At 42.6% G+C, this 25,455-nt stretch overlaps 1 protein-coding gene across 3 annotated transcripts in view; it reads right to left on the bottom strand.

The window, feature by feature from the left end:
- The window catches only part of C7H1orf21 (chromosome 7 C1orf21 homolog), a 178,465-nt gene that overhangs the window by 132,051 nt on the left and 20,959 nt on the right, over positions 1 to 25,455 (bottom strand). For all 3 annotated transcript variants that reach the window (XM_040359802.1, XM_040359799.1, XM_040359801.1), the window contains exon 2: positions 11,738 to 11,906. The gene's annotated coding sequence lies outside the window, so the exon portion shown is untranslated. The remainder of the gene's footprint in view (positions 1 to 11,737; positions 11,907 to 25,455) is intronic.

The following is a 25,455-nucleotide window of genomic DNA, read 5'->3' as shown; positions in this document are numbered from 1 at the left end:
CAAGGAAGGCATAACACATATATATATATATATATATATATATATATATATATATATATATATATATATAAACAAGAACAGCATTTTAAAGGACTCATTTAATTAGTCACATATTAGCACAATATATAAATTGCACTGTTAAATGCATTATAATTTGAGAATTGTAAAAACAAAAATTGTTGCTTCTGACAGAAATCCAGTGCTGTCCTGTGCTCTCCGCCATCTTGTCTCAAGCAGTATTTCAGCAATGCCCAGTTCATCTCTGTGGACTATAGAACCATACCTCTCAACTTTCTAAGCTGAGAAAGAGGGACACTTTTAAAGTACAAGGAATGTAGGTAAAGGCCGCACCTCCAGTTATATAGACCGCAGAGAATTCATTAGCAATAAAGTAATTGGCTAAACCCACAACTGTTTATTTTTAGCAGTACTTTTACTTTATATTACCTTTTCAAAATAATACAAGCAAAAAAATCAAGGGTTGGATAAATGGTTTAGCATGGTAGGAAACATTTTGAATAGAATACTTTTTTATAGCGGTCCATACAGGACACCAAAAACAGACAAAACTGGGGAGGAAAGAGGGACGTGGCTCCAACTTAATACACGGTTCGAATTTCAAATTAATTTTTCTTTCGAAAATTGTATCAAAGAATTTTCGTATGAATTTCGCACCGTTAGTGGGCTGCAGCAACAGCCGATTTTCGTGCGGCAAACAAATTTGAGGAATCCGACATGTTGGAATTTTTTTGAAAAACAAACGATTTTCTGATCAATGATGGGAGAATCGTGCAAGAAATGTATAATAAAAAAAATGCGCATGTGCAAGAAAAGAATATTCCCAGAGAGAAAAGAATATTCCCGGAGAGAATCGAATATTCCCGGCAACATGAAGGTTTGGTCGGCCGAATTTCGAAAATCAATGGTGGCATCATCGGATCACAAAAATAACGAACTTTCTGATTTTGAAAAGAAAATTTGTTCCAAATTCGACCGTGTATGGCCTGCTTAAGGGGCAGTTGGGAGCTATGCAGAACACCTTGCCCCATGCTATAAAGATGTAGAGGATGATGTGTGGGGAGGTCTCAGTGCAAGGGAGAAATTCTGTTTTCCCCAGAGCTCAGAAGACTCAAGAACTTTGAGTCACTGTAAGGCCCCATACACACGATAGAATCCATCCGCTGAAACATCCCAGCGAATGGGTTTCAGCGGACAGATCCTATGGTGTGTACACTCCAGCGGATCTGTTTCCGCGGATATATCTCCCCTGGGATGGATTCCAGCAGATCGAATATTCGCTGACATGCTAAACAAATCCATCTGCTGGAATCCATCCCAACGGATGGATCCGCTGGTCTGTATAGACTCACCGGATCCATCCGTCCGAAGGGATCCCCCGCATGCGTCGTAATGATTCGACGCATGCGTGGAATTCCTTATATGACAGCGTCGCGCACGTCGCCGCGTCATAATCGCGGTGACACGTCATCGCCAGAGGATTTCGGCGCGGATTTCAATGCGATGGTGAGTACACTCCATCGCAGAGAAATCTGCTGAAATCCTCGAGAGGATTTATCCACGGAAACGTTCCGCTGGAACGTATTCGCGGATAAATCCTCTTGTGTGTATGGGGCCTTACAGTATACAAGTATAAAAAAGACAAACAATTCTAACTTTTCTCTGGCTTTTACTTAATAATGAGCTTTTTTCTGATCCATAGTACTGAGATCTACCAGGCAACTAGCATGTGGCAGTCCACAAATTTCTCTTGAATAATTTGACAGAATAAAGGTGGATAAAGCATCTGGATCAGATGGCATCCACCCACAGATCCTAAAATAATTGAGCTCTGTCATTTCAAAGCCATTGTTTCTAATTGTTAGGGACTTTTTAATGACGGGAATAGTACCACTGGATTGGTGAAGGGGCCAATGTGGTGCCCATATTTAAGAAAGGGAACAAAGTCTTTACCAAGTAAATATAGACATGTTAGTTTAATTTCTATAGTCGGGAAGATACTGGAGAGTTTAATAAAAAAGACCACAAAAAATATTTCATGCAACAGACAGCATGGCTTCACGAAAGACAAAAGTTGTCAAACAAACCTGATTTCTTTTTATGAAGAGGTAAGTAAAACCTTGGACAGAGATGTGGCTGTGCACGTGGTATACTTGGATTTTTCAAAAGCGTTCGATACAGTTCCGCACACACGGCTCATGTGTAAGGTAAAGTCTAAAGGCTTGGAATATTAGTTTGTAAATGCATAGAAAACTGGCTAAAAGACAGAATTCAGACAGTAGTGGTTAATGATTCTTACTCTGAATGGTCTAAAGTCATCAGTGGTGTACCCCAAGGTTCAGTGCTGGGACCCTTACTTTTTAATATGTTTATAAATGATATAGGGGTCTGGGATTAAAAGTACCATTTTGGTCTTTGCAGATGACCCCAAAATGATGCAGTGAAATAACGTCCTTACAGGATGTCTCCAATTTACAAGCCAACCTCAATGGGGGCTAAGAATATGCATACATCATACATACTAGGGGGGAGTACAACTGGAGAAATCCGTAGTGGAGAAGGATCTGGGGGTTTTGGTAGATCATAAGCTCAATAATGGCATGCAATGCCAAGCTGCGGTTCCCAAAGCGAGCAAAGTCCTTACTTGTATTAAGAGAGGTATGGACTCCATAAAGCGATATTATTTTTCCCCTGTACAAATCATTAGTAAGACCTCATCTGGAATATGCAGTTCAGTTTTGGGCACCAGTTCTCAAAAAGGATAAAATCAGGGAACTGGAGAAAGTGCAGAGAAGGGCAACCAAACTGATAAGAGGCATGGAGGAGCTCAGCTATGAGGAAAGATTAGAGGAACTGAATTTATTCTCTTTTGATTAAGGGGGGATATGATCAACATGTACAAATATATAAGGGGCCAATATAGTGAACTTGGTGTTGAGTTATTCACTTTACGGTCAACACTGAGGACACAGGGGCACTCTTTACGCCCAGAGGAAAATAGATTTAGGGCCAAATCCACAAAGACCCAGCGTAACGGCGAATTTCTAATTTAAGTTACACTGCCTTAAAATTTCTACCTAAGTGCCCGATCCACAAAGCACTTACCTAGAAATTTCTGGCTGTGTAACTTAAATTCCGCCGTCGCAAGGCGTTCCTCATTTCATGGGGGCGATTCCCATTTAAATGAGGCGCGCTCCCGCGCCGGCCATACTGCGCATGCTCGTGACGTCATTTTCCCGACGTGCATAGCACGAAATTACGTTACGTCGGGCTTTGTGGATTGCGACGGGTCAATAAAGTTGCGTTGAAAAAAAAAAAAAGATACGGCGCAAAAAAAAAAATTTAAATTCGAAAAAAAAACGCGTCGCTAGACAGAAGGGTCTGCTTTTACATGGTGTACTAACTTTACACCTTGTAAAAGCAGCCCTAATTTTGCGTATGCAACTTAATACTTACGGAGAAAAAACAAAGCTGAAAAGTGCTAATTTGCATACCCGAGGCGGCATTTCGACATGAAATGCCCCCAGCGGCGGATGCGGTACTGCATCCTAAGATCCGGCAGTGTAATTCAATTACACATGCCGGATCTTCTCCCTAACTATGGGAAACTGATTCTGTGGATCAGTTCCATAGTTAGGACCAGGGATACGACGGAGTAACAGCAGTTACTCCATCGTATCTCTTTTGAGGATTTGGCCCTTAATCTCCACTTTACAGAAAGGTTTCTACACAGTAAGAGCTGTGAAAATGTGGAATAGACTCCCTCCAGAGGTGGTTCTGGCCAGCTCAGTAGATTGCTTTAAAGTGGAGGTTCACCCGAAAAGTTAATTTTTAACCTTAGATTGATGCTCATTTTGTCAAGGGGAATCGGGTAGTTTTTTTTAAATCTAAGCAGTACTTACCGTTTTAGAGAGTGATCTTCTCTGCCGCTTCCGGGTAGGGGCTGCGGGCTGGGCGTTCCTATTTGATTGACAGGCTTCCGACGGTCGCATACATCGCGTCACGATTTTCCGAAAGTAGCCGAACGTCGGTGCGCAGGCGCCGTATAGAGCCGCACCGACGTTCGGCTTCTTTCGGCTACTCGTGACGCGATGTATGCGACCGTCGGAAGCCTGTCGGAAGACTGTCAATCAAATAGGAACGCCCAGTCCCGAAGACCATACCCGGAAGTGGCGGAGAAGATCGCTCTCTAAAACGGTAAGTACTGCTTAGATTAAAAAAAAAAACTACCCGATTCCCCTTGACAAAATGAGCATTAATCTAAGGGTAAAAAATTTTTTTCGGGTGAACTCCCGCTTTAAGAAAGGCCTGGATTCTTTCCTAAATGTACAAAATATAACTGGGTACTAACATTTATAGGTAAAGTTGATCCAGGTAAAATCCGATTGCCTCTCGGGGATAGGAAGGAATTTTTTTCCCCTGCTGTAGCAAATTGGATCATGATTTACTGGGGTTTTTTCACATTCCTCTGGAACAACTGTGGGTATAGAATTAATTGTGTATATGGGATTGTACGATATTTTTATGATTGACCTAGATGGACTTGTTTTTTCAACCTGACTAACTAAAAAAATATATTAAAAATACGGTCTGTGCACAGAACAAAATACACTTTAAAAACTCATTGCAGCCATTTAGTGTGAAAAGCAATGTTTACTTTGTTTTGTACAGTACCTTTATATTTGTGACACAGGAGCATGGTTCTCACTGTTTGATGCATAGGTTTTCTCAAGCAGCACTCACTAAATAAGGGCCAGAAACAACATGGAGTTGACAGCTTTATGGCAAACCACTGAGCGAGAGAACAACATAACAGTTCCATGCAGGCCAAGGCTGTGATGGAAACTTACCAGAAGTCTAGATTTGTACAACACAGGCTTTGGGACAATGAGCAAAAGTCAATGTTATCAGTCTTCTAAAACCAGAACTCTAAAAGACAGACAAGTCACCCCGTTTGCTCCAGCACAGAAGCATTAAAGTAAACTCGTCAATCATTTTAGTCTTATTAAAAGTAAAAACCTTCATTAGCCAAAAATGTCTTCTCTGTGGGGCTCGCTCATCCTGGTTTCATTTATATAGATAAAACTGAACTCCAGGCCAGACCAAATTTCCAGAATTCTTACCACTACTTAATCCATGCAGAAAAAGGGCCATCACTTTTGAGGAACAAATTAGATTATTATTATAGTACATACAACTGCTACAGGTGCCATTTTGTAATTGAATGTTATCAAAAATTACCTTTCCTTTTCAATCTGCAATGCTGGAATTTTCTGTAAAATTCAATGCAATATTGCAACCTGGAGGTCAGAAATTTAAATTTCCTGCGATTGGCTCACTGATTTTCCCAGTCTGCACTAAAATACAAGTCAGATTGTAAGCATCCCTTAAATCTTTTTTGAAACGCGAGATACTCCCAAAAGGTTAATAAACTTCTAATGGGTTACTGACCCTCCGTTTTCCACATTAGAACAATGCAAGTCCATCAGCTAATTAAATTGGAGCTCCAGCCCCCCACCAAAAACTGAAAAGTCTGACTTTTAATATTAGGACACTTACCTGTCCAGGGATCCCGCGATGTCGGAACCCCAGACGATTTTTCAATTGGCTTTTGGGTGCTGTCGCCGCTATTCCTTGTAAGGGAAACTGGCAGTGAAGACTTGCGGCTTCACACCTGGTCCACTACTGTGCATGCGCGAAGTGTGCTGCACTTTGTGAATGGCCTGGCGGCGTTAGGGGGGGGGGGGGGTCGAACTTCCAGGGAACCTCGCAGAAAGGTGCCAAATGTGGCAGCAGAGAGAGGAGGGAGCAAACAAGTGGAGCTTTCCCATTTGGGTGGAGCAGTGCATTTAATAATTTAATAATTCACTCTGCACACAGCAAACATCTTTATCTTTTGTTGTGCAAAAAAGTTTGTTTAAATTCATTGCAGTGTACATTGATCACCCAGAGGGGATTTTTTTTCTTTTAAGTTACCGTATTTTCCAGTGTATAAGACGACCTTTCACATCTAAATTTCACATCCAAAAACCAGGGGGTCGTCTTATACGCCGGGTGAAGCAGCCGCCAGATGGATGTCAGCGCCGCCGGGATGCTCGGTAATACTGTATGCATACAGTTTGCACCGCTCAGCCAATCCCGGCGGGCGATGCAGTCTATGATGAACTCAGAGCCTGCTAAGCCTGCTTTAATTGGAGACAACCTCTGCCAATCCGAGCAGGCTTCATTACAGTGAGTCAGAGCGGCGCGGGCTGATGATGTCACAGCCTTTGCCAATCCGAGCAGGCTTTGTATTCAATAGAATACATTGCTCGCCGTGATTGGCTCAGCGCTGTATGGCTCCAACTTCGATTGAGAAGAAGGAAATCTAGGCAATATGAAGCCTCAGAAGGGGGGGGGGGGGTCATCCTATACAGTGAGTATTGGCAAAAACATAGGAAATACATTAGCATTAGGGGGGTTGTCTTATACATCCGGTCGTCTTATACACCAGAAAATATGGTACTCTTTAAGCTGGACTGGCTCTATTCAGATTGTAGAGCGATTTAATGCAGCACATTTACTCCTTGGATTAGCCACCAGAACTTTCTGCGATGTCTACCGGCAGTAGCGTTTAGCCAGCTGTCTAGAACACTTGTTAGCAAACAAAGTTTACCCCTGGTGCTCCATTCCAAGTAGTCAACTTCTTGTTCGGCTTGCTCTATAAATACCCTCCAGTAAGAAGCTTTAGGCTCCAGGATTGGGCTTCTCTGTAGCATAGCACACCTACCTCAGAAATATACAGCAACATTCTGATCAATATTCCAATCGCACAGGTTCCTGGTAAAATGGCTCATACAAAATGATAGGTGCTGCAACGATTACCAGCTGGGTCCTGGAGACATCAAACAATCAAACATATTTGCCAGCACACCAAGGATCGTCCAATTACATCCAAAAAAGTTTTATTACAAAAAAAATCACATAACAAAAGGTGCAACGTTTCGGGGTCACGTAGGACCCCTTCATCAGGCATGTGATGTGATGTCATCAACATATCCTTCCCAGGCAGAATCAAGGAGAAAAGAGCTTTTCAAGGTCCCTGCCAAACATTTTTTTAACCCTCCCCCAGAATACACCATTGGCAATACACCTACTAGTGGTCAGCCAGGGAGACCTAACTATTCATAACTCAGGTCATTACAACTTACACTATTGTCTGGTTAACTTACTAACAGGCAAACAATAATTCTAAGCCTAGAGAAAACCTCAATATAGCAGATCTATCAATTAGTGCTCATCTGACTACAGCCCAGCAGCACTAAGGCCCCATTCACACCTGAGCATAGCGTTTTCAGCAGAAAGTCATGCAAATTTACAGTGATTATGCCGCATTTTTTGCAGCTTTTTTTTCGGGTTTTGTCGCGATTTTGTACAGGTCAAAAAGGTCACCAATGTAAAAAACAAAAAAACCCCACAAAACCTGCCTAAAAAAAAGTCAGAGAACTTGTTTGAGCTTCAGGCGTTTTGGAGCGTCTGGCTTCAGGTGTTTTGGAGTGGAGATGTGAACCATATCCATAGAGAATAATAGATTTATTCCCCTCCAGCGTTTTGTAGCTTCAGGCTTCAAGCTACAAAACGCTCAGGTGTGAATGGGGTCTTAATTTAGATTAGGGACGCTACCATACACTACATATACAATGCACATAAAGTTCGCTGAGGACACACCCAACTATATACTTTCCTCAAGAAGAATATGTAGTAAATGTAAAACATTTACAAAATGTTATCAAACGAGTTTTAATACCCAATATGCTAAAATTGTTAAGAGTTGAAAACATTCTTAGTACATCTAAAAAAGGTCAGAACTGTGCTAAGTCAGTAAATACATTTTTATTTAAAATGGTGCACTCTTGCAAACCAATGAAAAATATTATACCAAAAGAATGCCCCTGAAATTATTCACAAACCAATTATTTTTAATTGTTATTGTCAGTGCTGCTATGTTGAGCACACTATTCAGAAATGTGTATTCCCTGGGTCTTTTACTGCAGGAACTTTCAACTTGAGACCACAATTTTATTTAAAAAGAGGACCAGTGTTAGTTTTTATTAGGCCCCGTACACACGACCAGTTTCCTCGGCAGAATTCAGCTTCCGACCGAGTTTCTGGCTGAATTCTGCCGAGAAACCCGGCCGTGTGTACACTTTCGGCCGAGGAAGCCGACGAGGAGCTCGGCGAGGAAATAGAGAACATGTTCTCTATTTCCGTGTTGTTCTATGGGAGCTCTCGCCCCGCCGAGCTCCTCGGCGGCTTCAGTGCTGAACTGGCCGAGGAACTCGATGTGTTTGGCACGTCGAGTTCCTCGGCCGTGTGTACGAGGCCTTAACGTAAAAATGATTGTGTGGTTTTGTAGCCACTTGAGTTTTTTCTACAATTGGCAGCAAGGTCATCCCTAGTTTTTTTAAAATGTATTGGCTGATGCATCTGTGAGCTTGTTTTGACTCCTTGAGGTTGATTTATTAAAAGGCAAACATAGGCTGTTCATTTTGCAAGGGAATTTTCCCCTAGCTTACCGAATGAAATGAAGCTCTGTTGACTTTCATCATCTAATCATGTGCAAGCAAGAACACTCTATTTCCTTTAATTTTACTTGCACATAATTGAGTATTCTTTGTACCACACTGACTAAGATGAGGGAAATTCTCTTGCACAGAGAATGGCACATTCGTCTTTTGTAAACGAACCCCTTTATTTCTAATTGCCATTGATAGAAAAGTTTTATTAACAAATCTATCAGGTAGAAAAGGGAAAGTGGTTTCAAATCTCTTCAACTGTGGCACAATAATATATTGTTACCTTTGTAAATATGAGTGTAGCTCCCCTACAGGGTGTTGTAAGGGAGTGGAAGTGGTTTTAAACCCATAAGCAAATGCTCTTATACATCTTACACTCCTCTCCCCCCAGACTAACAATGCTGCCGTCCAAAAAGATGCCCCCTCGGCTCATTCATCCAGAGTGAGGGCATTCTAATACAAGAAGTGTGTTACTGGGCAGCCTCCACATTTAATGATTGGTAAGATGCAATAGGTTACATTTTTGGTTTTGGGTTTAATACTGCTTTAACATGAAAGTATTGCAAGGCCCTTCATTCATATGATGCTGTCTGCTGCGCTGCATTCATGACTCAGTAATTCCATAGGCGAGGCTGATTTTTAACTTTACTAGTAAACTTTTTCACAAGAAAACTTTACTAGTAAACTTGCTTTACTGTTAGCAATACTGTCAATCTTGCAAGTCACAGCAGTAGAAACGTTGGGCACATTATCAAACAAAAAAGTGCAATTTTCTTTAACCCACAAAAGCAACTGTAAACTACTGTCAGAAATGTACTGAGTACCAAATCCTGCAGTGCATTCAAGAATTGTATCACTCAATACTTAGATATAAATAGGCCATTTTATTATTTTTGCACAAAAAGGAGGACCCTGCTGATATTTGTTTTTTTACAAATTTTCATAGAAAATAATCATACAATTGTAATTTAGATGTACCTTTGAAAAGTGTACTCTCAGTGGACTCAGAAAAACGGAAAAATTATGGTTGGACAAGCCGAATAAACAGTTCACCTTTCATAACATGTTACACGTTGTACGCATATTGAGTATGTAACATGTATCATGTTATTAAAGGAAAGGATCTTCTCCCCCCACTAGCTGTCACAAAAAAAAAAGTGGCAGTGTGGGGCTCAGCTTGCGTCACTCATTCACAGTGTTCCATGAATGGAAAACTACAAGTCCCGACAGCCTTAGCAGCTGACAGCTTGTAGTTCTCAAAAGAACTACTAGTAGCTCATTGATTCCGTCAGCGTGTATCGGCTTGCTCGTAAGAGTTACGAGTAAGCAAATACACTGACAGGTGACTTGCATGGCACCAGCGATCTGGCATGTGTAGCTTCCATCTGACTTTTTTTGTCGGAAGTCCGATGGACCTTAGATAGAGAACCTGATCTCTATCTTTCCGTCAGACTTCCGACGGACTTTTGCAAATCTTCAAAAGTCAGACCGTGTGTACAAGGCATAAAAATTCTTGCAACAAAAAAATATAAAATGCACATTTTTTACCTGTTAGTAACTAGATATGATATGATCATATTCATCATCATTGATAGGTTTACAGTGCAAGAAGGAGTAGAAAAAAACCAAGTCCTCCATTGTGCCAAGTCCGCTATTACTAGCAATTGACTATAACTACACAGTAGTTTGCTCTGGAGCGTTTTAAAATCTGTATAAAACTGAAAGCTTTGCGCAAGTTCACTATTCTTGGTTTTGTATTATAGAAAAAAAGAACCAATGTCTCACATTAATATTTACAAGCATATAAACGTCATAGATGTATGAGTTGCGAGCTTCATAAAACTTTGTATGAACATTTCTAAAATTTTTTGGTGATAAAACAATGACCTACCAGAGAAAAGGTTACTAAAACCAAGCATTACATGCAGATGATTCAATGTTCCCTTTCCTGGTGAGCCAATTATCTCTATTGAGACAATTATCTCTATAGATTAAAGTGCTAGTTCATTGTGCCAACTACTACCACCATTGTAGAAAAAGTGTCTAAAAATATACAAACTGCAACATGGTGCGCACACAAATCACTCAAGGGCTAGACAAGCTGCTACCCTAGTATAAAATAATAATTTACAAAAGTTAAAAAGGTAGATTTTATTCTTCCCCTGAACGGACTTGGGCTTCCAATTATCCCTCAAATCGCTAATGCCATAGGAGAGGTAAAGTCTTCTCACATGGCAATTTACTCATGAAGGCTTTTTAAGCACAGTAATGATAGCAGTAAACGTGGAAGCTTCTACAGGGTGACATCACAATACCAAGCTTGATAATGTAATGACGAGGAAGTTATAGCAATGTGGGGGCTAAAGCTGGTAAAGGAAACCCAGCAGACAGTTAAAAATTGACTTGCTGTTGAACCTGTGCACATTGTCGGTCATGTGTCTAGAAACTAAAGTGGAGAGCTAGGAGCTACCTGAAGTATGTCTTAAAGATTTAATTCCATATTAGCTCACAAAAGACAAAATTAATGCAGTCACAGGCTTACATAGGTTTTAGAACATATATTGAAAACATGTAATTTGTATGCAGTGAAGTTAGTGGGTGCAGGTTGTTTGGTAGAAAAGACTTTGCATGTGAAGCCTAAGATGGGAACCCAATGGTAGGATGATGCCACTCCATTGCACATAAGCAGGAATGGAACCATCAATGGCAGTCTAATAGCCAGACAGAAATGAGGACAACACCACAAACGCAAGAGAAGATGAAAGTAATGGCCCTGAGAGGGAGAGCACAGATTTGTTACTGGAACTCTGCAAACGCATAATGCGCAAGTATCCCAGGACTCCATTCCCTGCGCAAAGTATTCACCCTTTTATAGAAGCTGCGTGCATTACAGCTAATAAAGCTGAACTATATAAACAATGAAAAAAAAAAGACAACAATTGCATTACTTCCAAAATGTGCCAAAAATATATAGTGCTGGATACAATATTTTTTTTTTACATATGTGACAACCAAAACATGCTATGTGATATCCTTATAAAATAATACACAAATAATTCATAAATGTCAAAAAAGTTCTTCAATCAAGTGCTTGCTGAAATAAAGTGCTTGTCGTGCAATATGGTACCAATCAGTGCTCCCAGGTGACAACAATCCGCACTTACCAGAATAACGTGACCAATTTTCTCAAAATATAGTCAGATGCGCACACGGACGAAACATTAAGTTGGACTTCTGGGATACGTCACTTCCTGTTCATGGAATGCAGGAGGCGTGGAATGCAAACCTGCGTTCCCGATTTCCTTATTGATGCTTGTTTTATCCGATACGATGCTGTGGAGCGAATATTTAAAGTGAGAAGAGTATCTTAAGATCCAAGACTACATTTTATACAAGTAAGAAGGTGCAAGAATCTAATGCTGTATTAATCCTACAAATGTTAGTTAATGTGCTCGATACACAAAACATATACCTATATGTATGCGCACAGTATGGCACCAAGTCCACAGTTCCTCAGTAGTCTTGGGTGGGTGTCCACCAGGATATAGGTCTTTCAATGGTAGTATAATAGAGGGAGGGGGTTGGGGAAGAGGATAAAATAGGATGGGAATAATCCACACTCAGGGCTACCATCATAGTGAAACAGAGACCATGTTCCCAGCTCTGAAAAGACAAAAGGGGGGAGAAGAGGCGCCTCTGGGTGCAGATTTTTCAACAAGTTTTATTATGCAGTAAATTTTCTCTTATGATACACTCACATCTTAGGAGTTTAAAGAGGACATTGAGTCATATCCCATTGTGTGGGACTGTCCTCAGTGAAGTTGATTCCTATAGCTCCTTCTTTGTGTGTCCTGGGTGGTTGTTATGATGACTCTTCACCGCTGGATGGTGTTCGGCAAGCTGCGGTGGAGTCCTCGGCTCGAGGCTTGGAACGCAGAGAGATGTCAGGCGGAGGGGGAAGGATGTCACCAGACTGCGACCTGGTTTTGTGAGAGTACAAGCTGTGGATGGAGTAAGCAGCCGTGCTCCTTTATTTAGCTTGATAAAGGAGCGTGGCTGCTTACTCCATCCATGGCACGTACGCGCACAAAACCTGGTCGCACTCCGGTGACGTCATACACCTCCGTCTGACATCCCTCTGCGTTCCAAGCCTCGAGCCAAGGACATGCTCCACCGCAGCTTGCCAAACACCATCCAGCGGTGAAAAGTCACCCAGGATGCACAGAGAAGGAGATCCAGGGATCAACTTCACAGAGGACAGTCCCACACAATGGGCTATGAGTCGATGCCTTCTTTTAACTCCTAAAATATGAGTGTATCATAAGAGAAAATGTATTGCATATTAAAACTTGTTGAAAAATCTGCACCCAGAGGGGCCTCTTCTCTCCCCCTTTTGTAATATCCAAGACTGACTGCTTTTAGCCCTGTAATATCTGGGATATCATTGGATGAGCGACCTCAGCTCCACTTGGAGACGTACTTACCTGTGAGTGCTGTTTGACTACCTTTGAGAAAAGGGGTCAAATTTCTCCGGTAAGTGTGGAGTGTAGTTTTTAAACTGTTAAGTAATGTGGTTTGCTAGTTAGGACAGTTGTCTTATCGTTTCATTTGAAATGTGAACATAAATGTTAGGTCGAACATAAATAGAAATTGATATATTATAATATTTGAAAGGCCAGTGAAGGCCAGTGAACTATTTTCTGACAATTATGTAAGGAGCTACACAGGCAAGCAGATTTAACTGATCATTAAACTACTATTTTTTCATTTCTCCAGTTTTCCCCATGTAAGAAACTTTTTCACTCCTCCACATTCTGCATGTGATTACCTCTATGCAAGATTACATTCACAGGCAGCATACACAAATGTTAGCACAAGAGGACAAAGAGGTAACTTTGCCTCTAAATACAAAGTTGTACTGGCGTATCCATTTATCATTCAACTTTAAAGACAGAACAATCTGGATATTCTGATTAGAAGAGTTAAAATATACAGTAGACAGGGGGAAAAAATACATAGGTCCATATTGTGTATAGGAAAAAAAACATACACTGACTAAATTTAAATGATTTCCATGACTCTCTAAACAATCATAATATATTAGGATTAGGTACATTCCCAAATCACATCATCTAGGGTGAATAACCACAATAATGTTTTTTTCCTATGTGTTAAGTATAGTGTGTCAGAGCTAACATTTTGTTACTCTTGGGTGACTTATGCAAAAGATTGTAGTTCTCCAAGTGTGTCAAGTTATCCCGCTGGAGTTTTTAAAGTATAGTAAAAAATTTTCACAAGAAAAAAGTATAGTAAATTTAGCACATTGAAGGAAAAGTCCAGTTTACATTAACAATTAACAAATATTCTAGCAATTTTGCAGTTATTTTTATAATGTAATTATGAGCATTTATATTACACCATTATTTCCTATGCCGTTGATTACAGCAATGTTATAATACTATGAAAAATTACATTTCCATTTCAGCCTATAGCTAACCTTGATTTTCTATAACTGCTAAAAAAAATAAAAAATAAAGTTAAAAAATGTAATTCTTGAAGCCATGACAACAGTTTTGCTCCATAATCATGAATTCCAAGATTCCTAGTCTAAATACTGTATATCAACCATACACATAAGCGTCTTCTGTGTTTTAGGGCCTTATTCACACGGTTTGATTGAATACATGCCCTGTTCATTGATGTGTTTTACGGAAACAGAATGTACAGGTGGTGCATGCATTCCCCTGCCAGCGGTCCTATTATTGATTATTGGGACAAAACGGCTGCACAGACACAGCCGATGCTTCCAATATGACATCCATGCAGAGGCACAACCCTGAATGAACCAAGGGTGCCTCAAATTCGTGCTGCTGCTTTATCCCAATGGACAGCAATGGGAATGCATGCAACACCTGTGCAACCGCCTATTGGTAAACATGGCCCTGCATGGGGCACAGATTAAATCACCCCATGTGATTGAAACCCAACAGTCTAGCTCATTAAAGCCCAACACAAAATTTGCTGTGCCCCCCCACCCATTCTGCAAGGATTAACTACTCATTAAGTCTAGGGGTAGAAGAATAAGGGGTAATACCTACTTTACTCCTCTCTCCTGCAGGCTCCCTCCCTCCAGGGGACTGCTCCCATGAAGCCTTCTCCCGTTCCTGGCCACAGTCACACATCTGCCTCCTCCATGTATAATAAAGGGTTAACAGCCCTGAATTATACGTGACGATGCTGAGAAACTGCCCACAGCCTAGATCAAGGGTGTTAAACTCAATTCATTGTGGGCCGCATCAGCATTATGATTGCCCTCGAAAGGGCCGGTTGTAATTGTAAGGTTAGATGTCCAGTGCATCCCCTCCCCTTTACATTATGTTTCAATAATTTTTATTGAAGTTTAACAATACAAAGTATAAAGATCTCAGCTTTTCAGTATATCGTATACAACATAGTCAGGGAGTCCTACATTGAACATTCCAAAAAGACTTGAGGAATCCTCCTCGTATAGCATATCTGGATCATTCTCACTTCCTGACGTGTACTGTAAAACATCTGCACAAGGAATTATGGTATATATACCCAACTAAACCATAAATCCTTAACTGGATACAGTACCACAGTGACCATAATCTAAGGCCTATTTCCGACCCTAGGCCCCAGTGTATGTTCTACCCGCTGGGAGGGACCAGCTCCCCATCTGAGTACCGGGAGAGTCTGGCTCCTCCCATCACGCGGGTATCTCCCACTATAGCCCAAGTTGGAAATGGTCCGCCAAGGGTGAGCAAGAAAAACATCACAACAAAATATAACAGAAATTGATACCCAATAATTAAGAATTTTTCCTTAACCAAGATGGGGGGGGGGGTGAAACAAAGTAGAAAAAGTGTAGAGGAGGGGGCAGATAAAGGAAAGAAGGGAGGGGGAGGGGGGATGAACTACGGCACCGTGCCCAAAGACCCATCTCTGGGGAACAGATCTAGATTGTGAGCGTCCTGTAGTCGTTTGTTGAGTATCTAATCCATGGATCCCAAACTTTATGAATCAATTTCATCTTATCTTGTACCATTGCAGTTAACTGTTCATTTAACATAAGCCATGACAGTTTATGTCTAAGCTGGTCAAATGGCAGGACAGCGGACCTCCAGTTCCTGGCTATAGTTATTTTAGCTGAAATGAATATAAGTGTGAGAAGCCGACTCTGGGAACTGGATGCCTCCGCCACCCAAAAGTGCATGTTTTGCCGATTTTGGCAGGTTAATCTGGGTAAGGGTATATATAAAATTGTAGACCCTAATCCAAAATCTCCTGACCTTGGGACAAGTCCACCATATGTGATATGTGCATCCTACTTGGCCCCTCGGTCGCCGTATTGCGTTCCACGCTGGAGCTCATACGGCGACCGCGCAATGACGTCATCTCCCCGGCGCCGCGTGCGTTCCAGCGTGGAACTACACGCTGTTCTATTATTGTCAGCCGTTGCCGGCCTGGCTACAAATAAACTACAGGTACTATCTATGCCTAAAACTGGAAACCATCCCACTCCTGGATCTACGCTGCCAAGATTACTACAGTTGCTGCGGACAACCCAATATATACCCCACCAGGAGACCCTTCATGAAAGAAACCCATACCTGCCACACTACCTTGGTTGCTGAACTACTTTCATCCTCCGAAAACGGATAAGTACCAATACTATGTTGCACTTACTGCTTTAAAATTACCCGGTTCACATATACCTTATTCTAAGTACTGTATTTGAATCTGCCTTTACTTTATACTACAGTACTGCTTGGGATTACTTAGTGTGCCTTAGCTGACTGCTGTGCAATATCTTAAAGGGACATACACTCTGGAACCATCTGAGCTATAGTTGCCTCTCTCAAGTATATGCCAATTGCATACAGTATTTTCATATGCTACGTGCTTGACATTCGTTGTTACTTGTATACGGCTTCCGCCCTAAAATACTGAACATGTTCGGAATACCTTTTTTTGGCTAAGGTTAGGAGGTATGTTGTAATACCTGCTCCCTTAGTAGCCCAATTCATTCCTATATGTAAAGTGATATGATGTAGAGAATCCCCGAACTCCTGTTCTCTGATTGGAGTGACGCCTGGGGACCCGTACTGATAATCACTTGCATAGAGAAGTGCATTGGAATCTTTATTGCAGTTGTGTTCATTCACCTTTATTGTAAATTTTCCTTAACCGCAGTTGTGGTTCACTCCCGTTCACCGTAGTTTGTGACATGCTGCTGCTGGGAAGAAGCTGGATGCATTGCTTAAAAGCAGAAAGGAGGAGGACCAGAGGAGGGCTGGAGGTTTCCTGCAGCTGCAGGAGAGGTGCAAGGGCCACATGAAATGGCTTGGAGGGCCAGATTCGGCCCGTGGGCCTTGTGTTTGACACCTGCCTAGAGTGTCAGGGTCAAGAACCCCCCTAGACCCAACAAGCAATTTAATCTCTTGCAGTGTGAGTTAGCCCCCACGAACACTACATTTACCTGCTGAAGGAGAAATTACAATGAACTAATAAAAAATGTCCAGCAAACATGAGCAAGGACACTGCAGAGAAGGGTTAATTAGACAAACTAATAGTCATCATATTGTGGCCAGGTGATTCCTTATACCAGAAAGAAGTGTAGCAAAAAAACTATTGCAATTTTGGATAGTACATTGAATGCTAGCCTTTCTTTCCCTTGATATTTCTAAGGAGACACTTTAATTTCACTGTAAGGCCAAGAGGTCTTTCACTGTATTGTTGCCCTGTGCCGTGATTTTTGTGGAATTGCTTTTTCACTTGAACCTTTTCTACAGCTTCCCTCCTGGTTCCATAGCATGTTGTTTCCCAGGGACTCCATGACTAATGGAGCAGAAACACACCTAACACATGGGAGAACTCCAGCCTGGCCTGACCGGAACTTGGGCCACATTTCTCAAACCTGCTATTTCCCTAGACACATGTCCATGCCCAAGAGAAACTGCCAAAATGGTTTAACAAGTTTCTTTGAAGAAGTTGGAAGTTGTACTGTACTGACATTGACGGTTTGTTCACAGCTTTGGGTTGAGAGCAAGACCCACTAGAATAGCATATCTTTATTGACCCAGTGTTAAGCCTCAAGGCTTGCTTTTTAGACAATAACAATGTACAGTCCACCCCTTAATATCTGTTGGCTATGCTTCACACATGAAAGAAACATACAAAATAGATGGAACTGTGGTTGAAGCACATCCAGTGCACCAAGTACTACTAGAATGTCTGTGGAGATCTAAAAGTAATGGCTCTACTGCTTATACAGTTATTATACACTATATTTTCAAAAGTATTGTGACGCCTACCTTTACACACACATGAATGTTAATGGCATCCCAGTCTTAGTCCATAGGGTTCAATATTGAGTTGGCCCATCCTTTGCAGCTTCAACTCTTCAGGGAAGGCTGTCCACAAGGTTTAGGAGTGTGTCTGTCTATGGGAGGTCTGGCACTGATGTGGACGAGAAGGCCTGGCTCACAGTCTCCGCTCTAATTCACCCCAAAGGTGTTCTATCGGGTTGAGGTCAGGACTCTGTGCAGGCCAGTCAAGTTCCTCCACCCCAAACTCGCTCATAAATGTCTTTATGGATCTTACTTTGTGCACAGGTGCGTAGTCATGTTGGAACAGGAAGGGGCCATCCCCAAACTATTCCTACATAGTTGAGAGCATGAAATTGTCCAAAGTGTCTTGGTATGCCAAGGCCTTAAGAGTTCCCTTCACTGGAACTAAGGGGTTAAGCCCAACCCCCGGAAGAAAAAAAAAACACAAACACACACACACACACACACACACACTATAATCCCCCCTTCACCAAAGGATTTGGACCAGTGCACAAAGCAAGGTCCATATAGACATGGATGAGCGAGTTTCAGGTAGAGGAACTTGACTAGCCTGCACTTGGCTTCAGCCTGACAGAACACCTTTGGGATGAATTTGAGTGGGAACTGCGAGCCAGGTCGTCTCGTCCACATCAGTCCCTGACCTTACAAATGTGCTTCTGGAAGAATGGTCAAATATTCCCATAGACACACCTAAACCTTGGGGACAGCCTTCCCAGAAGAGTTGAAGCTGGTATAGCTGCAAAGGGTGGGCCAACTCAACATTGAACACTATGGCACTTGTTGACCTGGAAAAAATAAAAACAAATGTTGCCTACGCTTCACAAAAGACAATTAGCTAGATTCACAAAGAGTTAGGCCGGCGTATCAGTAGATACGCCGACCTAACTCGGAATCTGCGCCGTCCTAAGTTTAAGTGTATTCTCAAACAGAGATACACTTAAACCTATCTAAGATACGACGGCTCGCGCCGTCGTATCTTAGGGTGCAATATTTAGGCTGGCCACTAGGTGGTCGTTCCCGCGTCAAAATTTGAAAATGTTACGTCGTTTGTGTAAGTCGTCCGTGAATAGGGCTGGACGTAATTTACGTCCACGTCAAAACCAATACGTCCTTGCGGCGTACTTTGCCGCAATGCACACTGGGATATGTACATGACGGCGCATGCGCCGTTCGTACAAAACGTCAATCGCGTCAGGTCACCCCCTTTAACATAAAACACGCCCCCTCAGCCTAATTTGAATTAGGCGCGCTTACGCCGGCCACATTTACGCTACGCCGCCGTAAGTTAGGAGGCAAGTACTTTGTGAATACAGTACTTGCCTATCTAACTTAAGGCGGCGTAGCGTAAATACGATACGCTACACCGCCGCAAAGATGCGGCGGTCTACTTGAATCTAGCTATAAGTCTGAGGAAAGTTTTTATGAAAGAGATGAACAAGGAAGTTGAAGGTTTTTATTACTTGTTTCCAAGAGCAACCAATGCCAAAATTAAAAGGAGTTGTAAAGGAAAACATTTTTTTGCCTAAAATTAAAGGGGTTGTAAAGGAATTTTTTTTTTTTTTTTCATAATAAGCATTCTTTACCTGCAGACATTCCTCTTTTCACTTCCTCATTGTTCGTTTTTGCTCAGAAGTTGCTCTATTTCTTCTCTGTTCTGTTCACTTCCTGCTCGTCTGATTTTACTGACCACCTTGACGGGAGGGTTTACTGCGGTGGTCAGTGACGTGCCCACCCCCTCCTGGGAACTACATCTGTGCGGCAGGACGCTCTCTACGTGTTAGAGACCTCAAGGAGGTGTGAATTACTGGGCGTGCCGCAATTCATACTGGGAAATGTAGTTCTTACATGAACGAACGATGCAAACCAGGAAGTGAATGAGAGAACAGAAACTAGAATGCCGGAGGTGATATAGGTGAAGGAATTTAATAGGTATTTACTTGTTTTTTAACAGAATCATTACACTATTCTGTCTGTCTACCTTGCAGACATTAATTTTAGGCAAAACATTTTTTTCCTTTACAACTCCTTTAATGTCTGCAAGGTAGACAGACAGAATAGTGTAATGATTCTGTTAAAAAACTAGTAAATACCTATTAAATTCCTTCATCTATATCACCTCCGGCGTTCTAGTTTTTGTTCTCTCACTCACTTCCTGGTTTGCGGTGCTCGTTCATATAAGAACTACATTTCCCAGTATGCATTGCGGCATGCCCAGTAATTCACACCTCCTTGAAGTCTCTAACACGTAGAGAGCGTCCTGCCGCACAGATGTACAGTAGTTCCCAGGAGGGGGGGAGCACGTCACTGACCACCGCAGTAAAGCCACCCTTCACTGTGGTGAGTTACAATCAGACAAGCAGGAAGTGAACACAACAGAGAAGAAATGGAGCAACTTCTGAGCAAAAACGAACAATGAGGAAGTGAAAAGAGGAATGTCTGCAGGTAAAGGATGCTTATTATGAAAAAAATAAAAATTCCTTTACAACCCCTTTAAGGAAGTTTTGTTGGTCCACAGATCACATATGTCATCAACAACAATTGGTTCCAAACCACCTTTTATTGCATTTCCACTTGGACTCCTTTCCTGAAAATCTAGGTGCAGTCAGTGACAATCATGGTACAAGGTTTCACCAGGACATTGCCACAATGGAAAAACGGTATCAGGGAAACTGGATCTATCAGTGCTAGCTGACTGTTGTTGGACGCTGCAGTGAGATGCACCGGACACCGAGTACAAAGGAAAATCAGCAGCAAAACGCTTTTGTCCCTGTTGAACTCATGCAGTATGCCAGAAACATTATGCAATTAAATACATTATAGTCATTAAAAGTTAATTTGATATTTCTCAAAATTCCTACACAATACAGTCATTCCAGTCCTGAGTACACTCTATACTTGCCATCAATTGTAGCAAAGTTCTTTCAAAGATACTGGTACAATGTAACTTTTATTTCTCAGATGAATATACTCAGATACTGTTAGCGGGCCATATTCTGAGTATAGTTACGACGGAGTATCTCAGGAAACTCCGTCGTATCTCTCTTTTTTGACCCGCGTATCTATGCAAGTGATTCCTAGAATCATTTTCGCATAGATACGCTGAAGATCCGACATGTGTAAGTCACTTACACTGTTGGATCTTAAATGTAATTACCCAGCCGGCCGCTAGGTGGCGTTTAAGTTCAGGGGCCAGATTCACAAAAGAGATACGACGGTGTATCTCAGGCCTTGTACTCACGGCAGGACATGTCCGATGAAAACGGTCTGCAGACCGTTTCCATCGGACATGTCTGGCCGGGGACTGCCCGGGGACTTCTGTTCGATGGCTATACACACCATCGAACAGAAGCCCGCGCGTAAACATTACGCGGGGCGTGTCCGCGGTGTCGCCGCGTCGATGACGCGGTGTCGCCGCGACAATGACGCGGCGACGTGGGCGGGCCGCCTTAAATATGCTTCCACGCATGCGTCGAAGTCATTCGACGCATGCGAGGGATGCGGGCGGCAGGACATGTACGGTAGGTCTGTACAGACGACCGTACATGTCCGGGCGGACAGGTTTCCAGCGGACTGTTTTAAAACAAGTCCGGGAAACAGTTGTCCGCTGGAAACCTGTCCGATCCGTCCCAAAATGGTCCGCTCGGGCCAACACACGGCCAAACATGTCTGCTGAAACTGGTCTGCGGACCAGTTTCAGCAGACATGTTTGGTCGTGAGTACGGGGCCTTAGATACACCATCGTATCTCGGATTTTTACTAGTCCTATCTATGCACCTGATTCATAGAATCAGATACGCATAGATAGGGCTGAGATCCGACAGTGTCACACTGTGTTACACTGTCGGATCTTTTTTTTTATTTAAAAATGGCGCCGGGGGCGTTCCCGCTGATTTACACTGAATATTATGTAAATCAGCGAGATACGCGAAATTCACGAACGTACGCGGACCCGACGCGGTGTTCTTACGTCGTTTCCGTAGCGCGGTACCCGTCGTATACTTACCCCTGCTAAAAGCAGGGGTAAGTATTGTTAAGTATGGCCGTCGTTCCCGCGTCGATTTAGAAATTCCCTATGTTGTTTCCGTACGCCGATTCACGAACACGCGCGTCGCAAGTCCCGCTCACGTCGCAACCACTGACGTCCTATTGACGTCAGTGGGAGCAATGCACGCCGGGAAATTCCCCGGACGACGCATGCGTATTTAAATCGGCGCGGGAGCTCGCCTGATTTAAATATGACACTCCCCTAGCCGCGGAATTTGAATTCCGCTGGGGGAGTTAGGATCCGCCGTCGCAAGTTTGGAGGTAAGTGTGTTGTGAATTTGACACTTTCCTCACAAACTTGCGAGGGCGGATCTTAAAACACATAGGTTACACGGATCTAAAGATCCGCTAACCTTTGTGAATCTGGCCCCAGGTCTCATTTGTTTATGCAAATGAGCCTGATACGCCGATTCCCGAACGAATTTGCGTCGCGTAACCGTCGCTTACGTCGTTTGCGTAAGCGTAAGGTTACCCCTGCTATATGAGGGGTAACCTTACGCCAGTCCCACGTATGCCATGTTAAGTATGGCGTCGGATCCGCGTCGTCTTTTCCCGTCGGGTACGTCGTTTCCCTAAGTCGTTCTTGAATACGACTTTACGTCAATGACGCACACGTCGGCGTCATTGACGTTTTCCGCCGAGAACTGGAGCATGCGCACTGGGCTATTTTTAGCCCGGCGCATGCGCAGTTCAATCGAAAAGGGGGCACGCTTAATTTAAATACAAGCCGCCCCCTTGGAATTACGCGGGGATACGCCGGGCCAATTACACTACGCCGCCCCAAACTACGGAGCAAGTGTTTGGGGAATACAGCACTTGCTCCTGTAAGTTGGGGCGGCGTAGTGTACATGGCTTACGCTACGCCCGCCTCAACTCTACAAGAATATGGCCCACCATATTCAACACATGTATGTGGTCAGATGACTGTTGCTATGGTAATGTGAGTATAAGGAAAGTGAAAGGGAGAGTGATAAGAAGAAAGCTATCCACCATGCCAACCATTTACTAATTTCCCATTGTTACAAATATAAAAAAAAAAAAAAAAAGTGTATAAATACTAGGGATGGTCCCGATGTTCGAGTTGAACGCAAGTTTGACTTGGGTGTTTGTTTGCAGAACAAATTAACAGATGGGGCATTTGCGGCAAATTTGAGCGCTGCAGAAAGCGCCTCATACTGCACTGCGAGATCGCATTGATGGCTGCTGATTGGCATAAGTATGCATCTGACCGGCATGCTTTGGCCAATCACAGCGCGATCTGCTGTGGAAGCTATGATTGGCCAAAGGCAGGGTGCCCCACACTATATAAGGCTGCTGCTTACGCAGCGGCCGTATATAGTATATGAATGGAGATTAGGCAGGTAGTGTAGTGTGCAGTCAGTTACACACACACACACACACACACACACACTATATATATATATTATATATATATATATATATATATATATATATATACACACACACAGGTGGTTCTCAAAAAATTAGCATATTGAGATAAAGTTCATTATTTTCTGTAATGTACTGATAAACATTAGACTGATTTTTACTGACTGGACCTCCATAAATTGTAATCTAAGATCCCTGAACCAACCTGTAGGACTTTGCCACCAGGATTGAGCTGAACAATTTCAAGGATTTTCGTCTATGCATCCTTGACTTATTTTCCTGATGGTCCCATATGGCTAATAATTATTGAATATTATTTTCCCATAAAAGCCAAAATGTCTAAAGCAGTGGTAGAGATAAAGTGCGAATGTCCAACCGGACTATAGACAATAGAAGCATATGCGTTAGCCTACAATTCACATTTTTTTTTACCTTCAAACCTTATTTTTAGCATATGACCAAATCTTTTAAAATTTGTATTTGTGCCTTTGTATAACCTGTATTGTCAACTTTGTACACACCTAGGAGAGCTCAATCAATTTTTCCCAAAAGAAATTAAACAAAAAGTAAGCGAACTGAATTGAAACTCATCAGAGTCTATTTTGCTGAAGTCATGCTAGTGTAGAATGGTCTGTAGGTAACTGCACTTAAAGCCCAACTTTGAACCCTGCCACTTGCCAGGCGATCACAACCTGGAGGCTCCTCAGCAGTGTGTTATGGTGTCTTCTTTTTTACATTCTTATGTCTTCAGGCCACTATACTCATGTCGCCTAAGACCCCATACACACTATTAGATTTTCTGCAGATTATCGTCTTCAGATTTACCAAAACCATATAATATGAGGTCTAACCTTAAAGCGGGGGTTCACCCTATAAACAAGAAAAAAATTTTTTTTTTCTTCTAGCTTAAAACAAGCCATTGTAGCGCGAGCTACAGTATGCCTGTCTCGAATTTTTTATCCCCGTACTCACTGTGTAATCGTACATAGACGATTCCGACTGCCCACGGGGAATGGGCGTTCCAATCCAGACGGAAGGTGATTGACGGCCGGCTCTGGCGCGTCACGCTTCTCCGGAAAAAGCCGAAATAGGCTTGGCTCTTCACGGCGCCTGCGCATAGCCTGTGCGCAGGCGCCGTGAAGAGCCGAGACCTACTCCGGCTGTCTTCGGGGAGCGTGACGTGCCAGAGCCGGCCGTCAATCATCCTCCCTCTCCATAGGCACGCCCATTCCCCGCAGGAGTCGGAATCTATAATGTACCAGTACACTGTGAGTACGGGGATAAAAAATTTGAGACAGGCATACTGTAGCTCGCGCTACAATGCCTGATTTTATGGTACAATGTTGACACTGAGGGTGAACTACCGCTTTAAGGCCAGGTTCACACCTAAGCGAATTGAGTGCGGTTTCAACCGCATCTAATTCGCAGGACATTTCAAAATACATTGTTTTCAATGAGGCTGGTTCACATATGTGCGATGCATCCGCACTGCGTATTGCCTCCAAACCGCGTGCGGTTTTTATGTCTTGCGGTGCGGTTCAGGTGCGAATTCAGTCCCATTATCTTCTATGGGTACGCAGCTGAATTCGCAGATCTGTTCATTTCTCTTCAGTATTTGTCTCATTCAGTTCAATACACTTCCCCCCTCCCCCTCCCCTCTCCCAGGTCTCCAAATTCGCACCTGATCTGCAACTAAAATGCAGTTGATCTGCAGAACACCTTATAGAGAAATTCGCAAAGACAACAGAGCTCCAAAACGCAACGCACTAGTGTGATTCTGGCCTAAGAGTTTCAATTTGTATGCAATCAGGCAGGCCCTTGCACTACATGATTTTGGTAAATATGAAGACAAAAATCTGCAGAAAATCTAATAAGGTAACATGCAGGGTTTTCTACCACTTCTGCAATCTCCTGAAGGTCCACCAGAACGACATCAACACGGCTCTCTCTGACAATACACTGTAAGTGCAAGGTGTTGTGATGTTACACTGTACCCACAGTACCATTTTAGTCTGCCAGGATGAATGACAGCCAACATCAATCATTCCACCTGGAAGACTTGAAGACATCTTGTG

Source organism: Rana temporaria, chromosome 7 (assembly GCF_905171775.1).
Source record: "Rana temporaria chromosome 7, aRanTem1.1, whole genome shotgun sequence".
Classification (NCBI taxonomy): domain Eukaryota; kingdom Metazoa; phylum Chordata; class Amphibia; order Anura; family Ranidae; genus Rana; species Rana temporaria.
This window is presented reverse-complemented; position numbering and strand designations above follow the sequence as displayed.